Genomic DNA, 12,333 nt, shown 5'->3' with positions numbered 1-12,333 from the left:
TAAGAGACCCAGAGCAATAATCACAGATGGCCGTGGTGGGGCGAGGTGATATTCTCAAAGACAGAAAGATAGAAATAACTTGAGTTTAATCCTGGAAAGGGAGAGATTGCAAAGGATAAAAAGGGATTCACTGATCTACAGGTTTCTGCAGGAGAGCAAGGAAGGAGGGAAAGCAGTTGTGGGATGGGGTGTAGGTGGTAGAATTAAAAGTACAGGTGGACAAATGAGCTTTGGGGAGAAGGAAAAGTTGTCTGTTATAGAGATCACTAGCAAGAGGAAGAGAATGGATGGATGGATGGATGGATGGATGGATGGATGGATGGATGGATGGATGTGTGGATGGATGGACAAATGCATGAATACATGAATGGATAGCTGGAGATGCATATAGATAATCTTTGGAACCAGAATGAAAGATTTTTAAGTACTAGAAATTATCAATTAGCAAATAGCATTATTAGTATCATATTTCCCTCTACTCATACAAAAAAAAAAAAGCATAATGAGTAAATGGATTCACTTGAATGAACAACCTCAAAGACCTTTCAAAGAATCCAGTAGACTTTGCTGGAAATACTTTAATCAGCAAGCTGAGACGTGAGAACTGGGCTTACGGGGCTCTGCTGGGAAGTACTCGTCTGCCTGGGCCACAGCCCTCCACGGGAGGGGGCTTTCTCATGTCAGCAGCTGTGAGACACTGTGATCTGTGAAAGGCCACCCGGGCGTGAGGAAGCAATACATCCATTTCCTCCCCACACGCTTCCTCTGCAGCACAAGCTCTCAGGCTTCTGCCCCAACTGCTTCATTGAAACTTGTACCTTGAAGGTCACCAATGACATCTTTATTGCTAATTCAAATGGCCTTTTCTTCCACCCCATTCTAATCTTCCCTTGTGGTCTATTCTCTATCAAAGTCATTTCAGTGATAGTTGACAAAGTTGACCTCTTTTTGAAGCTCTGTCTCTTCCCCTAGCTTCCATGACACTGCATTCCTGTGATTCCCCTCCTACTTTTGAGTAAAGGGTAACTCCTAGGGGATGGAAAAATAAAGTCGGTAGTGCAGTTGACCCTTGAGAAAGGCAGGGGTTAGAGGTGCCAACCCATCACGCAATTGGAAATTGGAGTATAACTTTTGACTCCCCTAAAACTTAGCCACTGGTAGCCTACTGTTTGTTGGAAGCCTTACTGATAACATAAACAGTTGATTAACACATATTTTGTATGTTACGTGTATTATGTACTGTATTCTACAATACAGAAAGAAGAGGACAGGTTGGTCTTGCTGTCTCAGGGATGGCAGAGTTGGAAGAAAATCTGCATATGAGTGGACCTGCAGAGTTCAGACCTGTGTTGTTCAAGGGTCAACTGTATAACTCAGTGAGGGATGAATCTGTGCTAGTTTTACACAGTTCTTACAATAGTCCTATGGCCTAGCAAAATCCGACCACCTCTCCTGCTAACCTCCACTCGCCCACTGACTCCTCCCAGCCATACTGCCTTTCTTACTGTCCCAGAAACATGCCTGGCACACTCTTGCCTTTGCTAGTTCCTCTGGCTGGCGTGCTCTTCCCTCTGACATCCTCATAACTAACCCGTCCACCTCTGTAGTGTGTCTCTACTCCATTAGCTGAGAATATTCAATTCTGCTCTAAAACATGAGATAAACAAGGGGATAGATAAAACTCCTAAGACATGTTAAAAATAGTAAAAGTGTCCCACAAGACATATTAAAGATAGATGTGATGAATGAAATATATGATTTTTAAAAACACAGAATAATCAAGAGTGTTATTTCTATAAAGAAAGGGATAAAAGGTCCAAATAGTAAGGTGTGGATCATGCCACCTCCAGGTTGACAGCTTTGTCATCCCAAACTGGCCACACATTGGTGATATGTATTGTGATTCTTACTCTGCCTCTATGTGCATTCTGCCCAAGAGAACTGGAAAAGGCTCACAGCTGCTCAACAAAGTACTAAGGTATGAGCCTTGGCTATTGCCAAGCGTACTTGGCCCTGAGTTTCTCTGATAAAGCAAGTGCACATGGCCCCCAGCACCTCCGTCTGTGAGCAAGTCTGGTCCTTATAATGTGACTATCAGTGGGGGGGGGGGGGAGAGAAAGAGAGAGAGAGAAAGGAGCTTATTAACAAGTTATGAGCCAGGATTCACAGTGTGGGTCTTCTACATGCTTATGCCTATCATAAGTTCATTGGCCTATGCCATTTCTTTCCTGTTGCTTCTCACCATGGGTTTTAGGTTGATCTGACAATGTGTATGGTTTGAGCATCCTATGTCTATGAGCCTCTCTGTGCCATAACAGAACAGCTCGCCTGGTTCTGGGAGGTTCCCACTGCATCAAGGTAATTTCCCACAACAACCTTCTTCGAGTCTACTTAAATGTCAACTTCTCAATGAGGCCTGTGCTTCATACGCTTCTTAAAATTACAATCCCCCATCGCCAGCCCTCTCACTCCACTCTGTGGTTTTTCTCCTTAGCAGACAGCATTTTCCAACACATATATTACAATTTACCTATTTATTATGTTCATTGCTTATTTGTCTGTCTCCCCCACGAGATGATAAACTCCTCAGGTTTGTCTGTTTTATTCAGTGAAGCTCACATCCTTAGAACAGAGCCAGGAACACTGTAGGCACTCACAAATATTTGTTGCTGCATTGCGTCGTCACAACCACGCCTGAGTAAAGGAGATGGCACAGGGCTGGGGTGCTCACAGTTTACAAAGACGTGAAAGACAACATCAGCTGCAGTGTCGGGCAACAACAGTGATGAAAAGTTTAAAATGTGTAGCCGCAGGAAAAGGCTGAACAAACCTGGGGGAATTTCAGTAGAAAAGACAGGAATAACAGGAAAAGCTAATAACAATCTTAGATATAAGGGGAAATATTGAACAGAGGGTTAGCACTTGTCTCTCATTTCTAGAGGACTATTAGAAGAAATAGTAGGTTTTTAATTGGTATTATCAGATTAATTTTTTTGAAAAATACACCTTTCTATAGTTATGATTGCAAATTCCACTGCTTCTAAGGGCTAAAGTAAATAATTAAGTGAAGCAAGAGGAGGATAAAAGAATAGGGCATGTCATGGTCTTTGGCGAACTGGAGAATCCAGATCCCATTAATAACACAACTCTTCCTTGGCTTCAGCCAAGAGTTAAGATACTGGAATGTAGGCCTCATATTGCCACACCTATTGTTCAAGAATGTTCACAAGTCCAAATTCTTTTCTCCCCCAAATTTTCCAATTTTTAAAACTCTGAGCTAAGCAAAACTTATCATCTTGACCTGTCAGTTTATTATATCTGGACTATTCTCAAGGCCTTCCCCCGTATGTTGCCAGTCTCTCTTTCTAACCTGCATGGCCTTCCTTCCCAGCATGGGTCTTTGTCTCCTTTTAGCTGAATGTAGCTGTCTTAGTTCTGGCTGCTATAACAAATTATAGCAGACTAGGTGGCTTCAAAACAAACATTTATTTCTTAAAGTTCTGGAGGTTGAGAAGTCTGAGATCAAGGTGCCAACAGACCTGCTGTCTGGTGAGGGCCTCTTTCTGGTATGTAGATGGCAGCCTCCTCATTGTGTTCTCATATGGCAGAGACAGAGGGGTTAACTTCTTCTTCTTCTTGTAAGAACACTAATCCCAACATAGGGACTCTGCCTTCATGACCTAACTACTTCCCAAACGCCTCACCTCCCAAGACCATTACATTAGGGCTATAGTTTCAAAATATGAATTTTGGGGAGACACAAACACATAACACTACCCTATTCTGGCAATACCCTGATTCGGTCCCACTGTTCCCTTGAAGATTTCCCCTCTATGAAATAGAATCTACCCCATCCCATCTCTCTAATCCTCCATTCTTTAAAAACACTCAGATCAAGACCCAGCACATCCTCACAATTTCTCAGACCACACTCATGTATAGCAATGCATCTTATAATTTTTAAGGCTTTTGGATTAAATCATCTATTATTGCCTTATGACATGAGACAACATTCCCATCCAAATACTAACCAGGCCCGACCCTGCTTGGCTTCCGAGATCAGACAGGATCAGGCACGTTCAAGGGTAGTAAGGCCGTAGACAAGACAACGTTCCTATGCACATGCATTCTTCTCCCAACTAGATTATAAGATCTTCAGCTGTTAGTGTCCAGTGTTAGAACACACACAGCCCTCCATGTTAGTCTTAGATCTGGTTTTATTTTTATTTATTTTTATTTTTATTTTTTTGAGACAAAGTCTCACTCTGTTGTCAGGGCAAGAGTACCACGGCATCAGCCTAGCTCACAGCAACCTCAAACTCCTGGGCTCAAGCAATCCTGCTGCCTCAGCCTCCTGAGTAGCTGGGACTACAGGCATGCGCCATGATGCCGACCTAATTTTTTCTATATATTTTTAGTTGTCCAGCTAATTTCTTTCTATTTTTAGTAGAGACGGTGTCTCGCTCTTGCTCAGGCTGTCGGGAACTCCCAAGTTCAAACAATCCACCTGCCTCGGCCTCCCAGAGTGCTAGGATTATAGGCGTGAGCCACTGTGCCCAGCCTAGATCCTTTTTTAATCTGGCCTTTTCCACCTACTATTAATGTAACATTGAGCTACTGATGGAACTTCTCTCAGTCTCATTTCCTCCATCTATAAAATGCAAGTAATATTTCTTCATAGAAATGATGCAAAGTTTAAATGAGATGAATAGAAAATAGACATGTCAATAATAGAAAAGGTGTCTGGCAATTAACAGTGTTAATTGTTAATTGTTTTTCTTTCTATAGAAACTCTTTTTCCTGCTTTGTATCCCCTACCATGCCTAGTGTAATGTTTTTGCCCAACAGAACAGTCATGATAAGTATTTGATGATTTCTGTTTCATACAGAGAACATTATCTTGGCTATAGTAAGGACATTTTATGCCTGCAATCGATGCTTGGAAACCTCTAATGGAGATTTGAAGAACATGTATTTCCCTGGTGTTTCAGTAAGAATTTTGCTCATGAACAGAACAGTATTGTTAGGTCAATAGTGAGGGATTCCTGGTCTCCCAGGGACAAAAGTGGGTGCCTTGCCTTGGTGCTGCCTCAAGCAATTGCCCCACCTGGGAAGAAGGACAGGGGTGGGCCCCAGGCCTCCATCTTGGTGCTGCTCCACCTTAATCCTGTCCTGAGTGATTGCCATACATGAGGGAGGAGGGAACGCCCTGCCAATCTACCAATCAGAACTTAGCACACCAACTGCAAAAGAATGCAGAGGACTCTCTAGCCCATGGGCCAAGCATCATAGGTACCATAGAGTCTAAAGGTGACTTAGGACAACCTAAGGCTAAATATCATGTCATTAGCTTAAATCTACATTGTGTTTCATCCCGCCAATGGGCTTTCGGAGAGTCTCATGGGTGATCCGCATGCACAGTAAGACTCAGGTCGTATAACTCCCAACTGTCCATCAAAATGGTTCTACGATGATGTCTGAACCACGAAGAGGTCCCTATCCCCACACTATAAAATAAGACCAAGACCATAACCAAGGTCTCTTTTGCTATGACAGGAGATCTGGTCTTTATCTGTGGTGTATGTATCTTGCCCTGCAGACCTATATCTCACTCTTGCTCTGTAATCCTATCTTGCTCCCCCTCAATAAATTTCACCTCATGCTTGCCTTACTTTGGTATGTCTGGTCATTCTTAGGCCAAGAGCACACCAAGAACCGAGAGCACAGAATGAGACTGCCAAACCCGACATATTTGGTGCCGTGACTCCGATGTTTCTGTCTAGGTGAGCCAGCTCTCCTTTTGCCACGAAAACACTCTTGCTTTGGATCTTTCTGCCTCCCAGCCAGCACTGGAGGGGGTGCTGGAGCTTGCTTTCACTTCCCACCCTTGCCATTTCTCAGACTGCACGGTTGAGTTCTCTGCTAAGTCCAGGTGTGTGATAAGGATTTGGGGACATGTCCCTTGTAGTAGGGGAGAAGTCTTTCATTTTGTTTCACTTTAGGGAAGAGGGCTCTGCACTGTAACTTTTGCATTTCTGGGCATCACGTTGGTTTTGGCAATGCACTTTTCTTTCTGATCTGATGGGTACTTGCAGCCCCTTCCTGAGTTAAGGCTAAACAATGCTCCCTTCCCTGGTTTTGTCAGCACTAAGCCAGCTGGTGCCCGGCTCACTCGCTTGGAGTGAACTTGTATGCCTGGGAGTAAGGAATTCGGGACTTGTTCAGTGCCTTGTTCAGTTCTGTTCTGTATAAAGACCAGAGTCTTTATACAGCCCCTGGACACCCTGGACATGAACAGATTTGGGCTACCTTAAGGCATCGCTTCCGCATCTATCCCCACCATGTCTCTCCCAGGTGGGGCACAGTTTCATCCTCACGCTGCTTCTTTCATTCCATCCCAGGAAGTGCCTTCCTTATCGTGGCTGGCCACCCAACCGCTGGTGCTTTTACAAATGAACCAGGTTGTTATACTAACTGATACCACTGTCCTGGTGCTTAAAAATGAGAGGCTCTTAGGTTTGAAGGGTTGTGCACAGCCCTTCTTCCTAGGAATCAGAAAATAGACATCTGGACCAGTACTTTGGCCGCATGGCCTCGGGTGTTACCTGGGGACCCCTAGCTCTAACAGACCCCAGCAGATCCCCTTTCCCTCCTTCTTCCTCAGTCACATGGCCCAGGCTATTACCTGGGGACAACCAGCTCTAACAGACCACAGCTGGCGAAGTCTCTCCTTCAGTATGTCAGTGACCTACTGACCTGCTCCCTGAGCTTGGAGGAGGCACGGGAACACAGTATTCGAGTCCTGCAATTCCTGACAGGAGGTTTAGGGTGTCCCATCCCAAAGCCCAACTGGCTTAACATAAGGTGACCTACCCGGGGCTTGCTCTTACCCTGGGAAAACAAGAGCCGTCCCTAGCGCACATCCAGGCCATAGTTCACCCACCTAATCCCAGGACTCGGCCCCTTCTGTGCTCTTTTCTTAGGCTGACTAGGTTTTGCTGAATTTAGATCTTGATCCAAGAAGTTTCACTTGGCTGAATTTCACCAGGCTCCAATGCTTCAGAATGCCCTTCCTTCCCTTACGAGGCAGTTTTGTTGGGGACATCCACAACAGGACATTAATCCCCGGGTGGGCCCGACGAAGGAAACATCCTGCCCCACCCTTTGGCGCACAACCGAGGCAGCATTACAGCCAGCCAGGGGCGGAGCTCTCTAATCCTGGAAAAGATCAATTCCTCATTTGCTCACCCTTAATCAATCCCTACTCAGAGCCACTTTAGCAGCCCAGGGAGCTGAATGGCACGGGGCCAAATTCCAGGGAAGAGGACCTCATGCCACTGGCCAATCAGCTCCTGTCCCATTAGCCCAAGTTAAGTTCACTGCCCAACTCCCTCCGGAGCAGGGGTACGGGGCGTGTGGAACCTGAGCATACTGGGCGCCACCCCCTCACTGAAGAGGCCACTGCCCCTGGGCCTGGTGTATCCAGATATTCAAACTGCCCAGCATTCAGTCCCCTTGCTTTTCCCATTGCGTGGCAAGGGCTGCCTACACACGCAGGCACTTCCCTTAATTCCCCTTTTTGCCTTTATGGGAACAGCGGCTGCCGCTGCAGCGGTCACAGGAAGCACATGCCTGGCCTACGACAGTCCGGAGGCAGCACGAGGCTTGGTAAAAACTAGTGGCATGCTCGCCCTCTTACAGGGACAGCTGGATTCACTGGCGGGGGGTCGCCTTACAAAAGAGGTGGGCCCTCAATCTTCTCACTGCGGCAGAAGGGGGCACCTGCGTGTTCTTAAAAGAACAGCGCTGCTTCTATGTTAACAAGTCAGGACAGGTTCAGGACAACATGAGTGCCATCCTAGCGTCTGCCTGCAATTTCCAGGCACAAAGCGAGACCTCGAGGCCCTGGTGGGTGTCCTTGGAAATTCCCTTGGTCACCGGATTACTCTGCATTCTGGGAATTCTTATACTGGGACCCATCCTCATACATGTTCTAACTAAATGTATTTCATACCCTTTAGAGGCCATCAAGCTACAAAGGGTCCTACATTTTCGGCCAGCCCCAGTGTCTACCTCCTCCTAACACCTACAACTACAACAATTTACAGAGAACATACACCAAAGTCCCCTGGCAACACCCCTAGAGAACCGGCAAGAGGCCACCCTGGTAGGGATCATCACCCCCACTCAGCAGGAAGCAGTCAGATGAGTGATGCCCCTACCCGGTGATTTGGGCCTCTAGAATAGAGAGTCGGGACATGTTAGGTAGACAGCCAGGGGTCTCCAGCCCCTCCTGGGGACAAAGCAGGTGACTACCATGCCTGGGGTAGGAGGGAACACCCTGCGAATCTGCCAGTCAGAACTTACATGCCAACTGTAAAAGAATGCAGAGGATTCTCTAGCCAGCAGGCCAAGCAGCACAGATACAATAGAATCCGGAAGGTGACCTAGAACAACCTAAGTCCAGTTATCATGTCGTTAGCTTAAATCTATACTGTGGTTCACCCCCCTAAATTGGCTTTCAGATAGGCTCATGGGAGAGCTGCATGTGCAATTCGCATGCACAGTAAGACTCAGGACATATAGCTCCCAACTATCCATCAAAGTGGTCCCATGATGACATCTGAACCATAAAGAGGGCCCAATCCAGACACTATAAAACAAGACCTAGACCGTATCCAAGGCCTTTTTTGTTACAAGAGGCCTGTTCAACATTCTGTGGCAAACCTGTCTTGCTCTTGCTCTGTAAACCCCTATCTTTCTCTTCTCAATAAACCGTGTTTCGTACTTACCCTGCTTTTGGTGTGTCTGGTCATTCTTCGGCCAAGAACACACCAAGAACCAAGAGCAGACAAGATTACCGGCCCTGAACCCAACAGTATGACAAAGAAAACTTTTGGATTTCCTTCATTCCTGTAATTAGAGTTTATCTACAACAGTGGTTCTCAAATGAGGGGGCGGGAAGGGAACGGTTTGCTCCTCAGAGGATATTTGGCAATGTGTGGAGACATTTTTAAATGTCACAACCGGGGGATGTTACTGGCATCTAGTGTGTAGAGGCCAGTGATTCTGTAAATATCCTACAATGGAAAAAAAAAACAAAACAGCCCCCTGAAAAAGAATTATCTGGCCCAAAATGTCATTACTGCTGAAATGAAAAACCTGATGTAAGACTCAACGCCTGAGGTGATCACCATTCCTGGGATCCCTCCCACCCCGGAACTCTCTGCTAAGCCAAGTTAACTGGACTGAGCAGAGGGCAGGTCACTGAGAGGGGTACAGTTGGCCAAGGTAGTGGTGGTTTGGCGAATCAAAGAGCCAGCTCTGGAAGAATTCTCAGCTCATAGACTTTTAGGACCACTGAACTGGGGAGCCTTTCATTTTTATCACTTGAAGGCATTGCTGTCAATGTGTGTCTAAATACAGTTTATTCTCTTCTTGAATAATTTTTCTTATTTCCCCACGCAATTAAACATGGAAACTAATGTGAATAACTCTTTGAAGGCTATTGAATAAAATCAGTTTTGAGTACAAGGTAATAATTATGCTAATGGAAGACTTACTTAAAGAGACTAGAAACCTTTGTAAATGTAAATTCATTCTCATAGTTTCCCAAAGAAACAACAGCTTTTATAAGAAGGTCAAATATCTATCTTATACTCACACATCTAGGCTGTGAATAAATGTGGTTACAGCACTGGTTTCCTCCCTCGGAAATTTCCTACATCAGCAACTTGGTTATTTTCTTTTTCTTTAGCTAAATATAATCTAGTTGAATACGAATTCTTTTACTTTCTTTTTTAATTTCCTTCCCTCCCTCAATTCTTCCCTCCCACTTTCTTTCCTTCCTTTCTTTCGTTTTTACTTCCTTCCATACATTATCCCTTCATATCTTTCCAATTATAGGAACGAAAAGAAAAACTCTGTCATATTTGGGGTCAAGTCCTCTGTTTCTACCTGAGCTCTAGAAAAAGAAAAGTATCTACTTTTATAGCATCAGGCTGCCATCTTGTGGCCAATTGAGATATCCAAGCAGTCAAAGAGTATAAAAAATCTGCGTATAGAACAAATCTTTTACGTAGGCCTGCGGCATGTTTGAAGTCCTTAGAAAGAACTTCTGAGGTCTTCAGTGTTCAGAATTATTCTTGCTCAAGATCTACTGTATTGACCTAAAGGAACTGTTCGGTTAAACCATGATGTTGATGTTAACTTAGGTGACACACCAAAGGCCAAACACTTTGGGAAAGACAGAAAACAACACAAAAAGGTTAGAGGGATATTTTTAGAGATTGAAATCATATTTGCTCAATGAAACAATACAAATGTCTATTCCCTTCTTGTAGCAGGGGAGTGTCCTCCCAAAATACAAAGTCGATATTTAATGAAAGTTCTCAACCGCCTGGGTCCCTCAGCTGATGCCAGAGCTCTAACCCAGCAGGTCCAAAATGGGATTCGGGCATGCCTTTCCTCATTTCCAGACCCCACACAGCACCACACGTATGCACGTGCACACACGTGCGCGCACGCACACGCTGTGTCAGAAAATGGCGCTACCACTGCCCGGCTCCTCAAAGAAAACTCAGTGAGGCCTGCCTGAAAGCCCCCTCTTTCATCCTACAGCCTGTCACCAAGTCCCTGTGTGTTTGCCTGTTATTACTCCTGCATCCTGTCCCTTCCTCCCGGCCTCACTGCTACAAGCCTAGTCCAAGCCGCCACCATCACTGATCCAGTTTAATAAAGGAACCTTCCTTCACACCCATGTGCACACGCACGGTATGGTCTCTGCACTGCAGCAAGAATATCCCTTTAAAGTGCAGATCTCAGCATGTTACCAGCTTTAAAGTCCTTCATTGACCTCCTTTGTCTTTAGATTAAAGTCCAAAACTCCTACCCAGGAGCTGAGTCCTGTCCACTTCCCCAGACCTTAAGCCCCGTCCACGTTTGCCTTCTGTGGGTTCTTTAGAGCACGGTGCGTTCTCTCTCTAGGCTGATTTCCCTTTCTGCACACGCCTCTGATTCTCCTTTAGTAACAAGCCACACGCTGATAAGTAGGTTTTTAATCTCTATTTTCCCTGTTACAAGAAGGTAGGGGCTTTGGATATTTTGCTGGCTACATACTTAATGCTCGGGAACATTGATTTAAACTACCCCTGTGCATGGGTTTGAGCCACAGTGAGACAAGACAGAGTATTGGAGTGAGGAAGACCATGGCACATGCCCGTTTCCAGAAGAGAAGCAGGCCCAGGGAGCCTGGAGAACTTGCTGAAGTTCCAGCCCCAGCGTGTCAAAGAGCAGACCTGGAATTGGAATCCAGCCATTCCAACAGCCAAATCCAAGGACCATGTGCGGTGTAAGAGAAGAGTGGAGCCGAGCTTCCCTGGGTGCACATACCAAATCAACAAGGGCTGGAAAATGGGCTTTCATCAGCACGAAGCACCTGCAGTCCCCCTTTGCTCTGGTTTTGTACTCTGAGCTCTGGGGCTCTTTGTTTGGAAACTGTAAACAGTTCAATTCAATGACTGTGGTTTTAGGAGGGCCATTACAGAGTGACTCCAATGTGCTCTGGAGAAAGGAAAGGGAAAAGCAACTATTGTTTATGTTTCCAGAAGTTACAGCAACCCTAAAAAACATCTGTTACTCTCCCCAACCCGAAGATGAGAAATTTTGGTCCCGAGAGGTCAAGAAACTTGACCAAGGGTCCTGTGAGAAAATGAGCCTCAGTGATAAGTGGACGGTGACGCCGATCTCAATTTCCAGGGAAGGGGTATGTCCGACCTCAGCACTGGAACGAGGCGCTCTCAGGAGACCCTGGAGAGTAGGGAGCATCCTGTTGTCGCTGCTAGATTCAGCCTTGGGCGTTCACCAACAGCAGAAGTTTCCTTTCCCCACTACAAGCAGGGGCACAAACCAACGCGTGAACCAAAGTTATAGAGACTCGTGCTGGGATGCGAGAAGCTCTGCGCTGTGTAATGCTAGTTGTCTGTGCTGTATTTGTTATTCCTCTTACACACTTGTGATAAGCAATAAATCCTTTAACAGCAAAAGGACCTGAGGACTTATCTTCCACGATGGCTAGAACAGGAGGTGACAGAAGAGAGAGCTCAAGGTCCTGGCCCTCGGGGACAGCAGGAGCAGGAAAGCAGGCTGAGTCACCTGAGCCTGCCATAAAGAAAGAAGAGAAGAACCATGGGTGTGTGCCTGGAAAGAGCCCCGCGCTGAGTAAGAAGCAGAAAAGCTGTGCAAAGTCCTCTGACAGGTGTGGGGCTGGGGAGGGAGGACCTGCGGTTCACACCTGAGTGGGAACAGCTAATAAACCTCTCAAAAGCTTTTTCC

This window comes from Microcebus murinus, chromosome 5, assembly GCF_040939455.1.
Source record: "Microcebus murinus isolate Inina chromosome 5, M.murinus_Inina_mat1.0, whole genome shotgun sequence".
NCBI lineage: Eukaryota > Metazoa > Chordata > Mammalia > Primates > Cheirogaleidae > Microcebus > Microcebus murinus.
The sequence above is the reverse complement of the archived record's forward strand: the minus strand, read 5'-3'. Positions refer to the sequence as shown.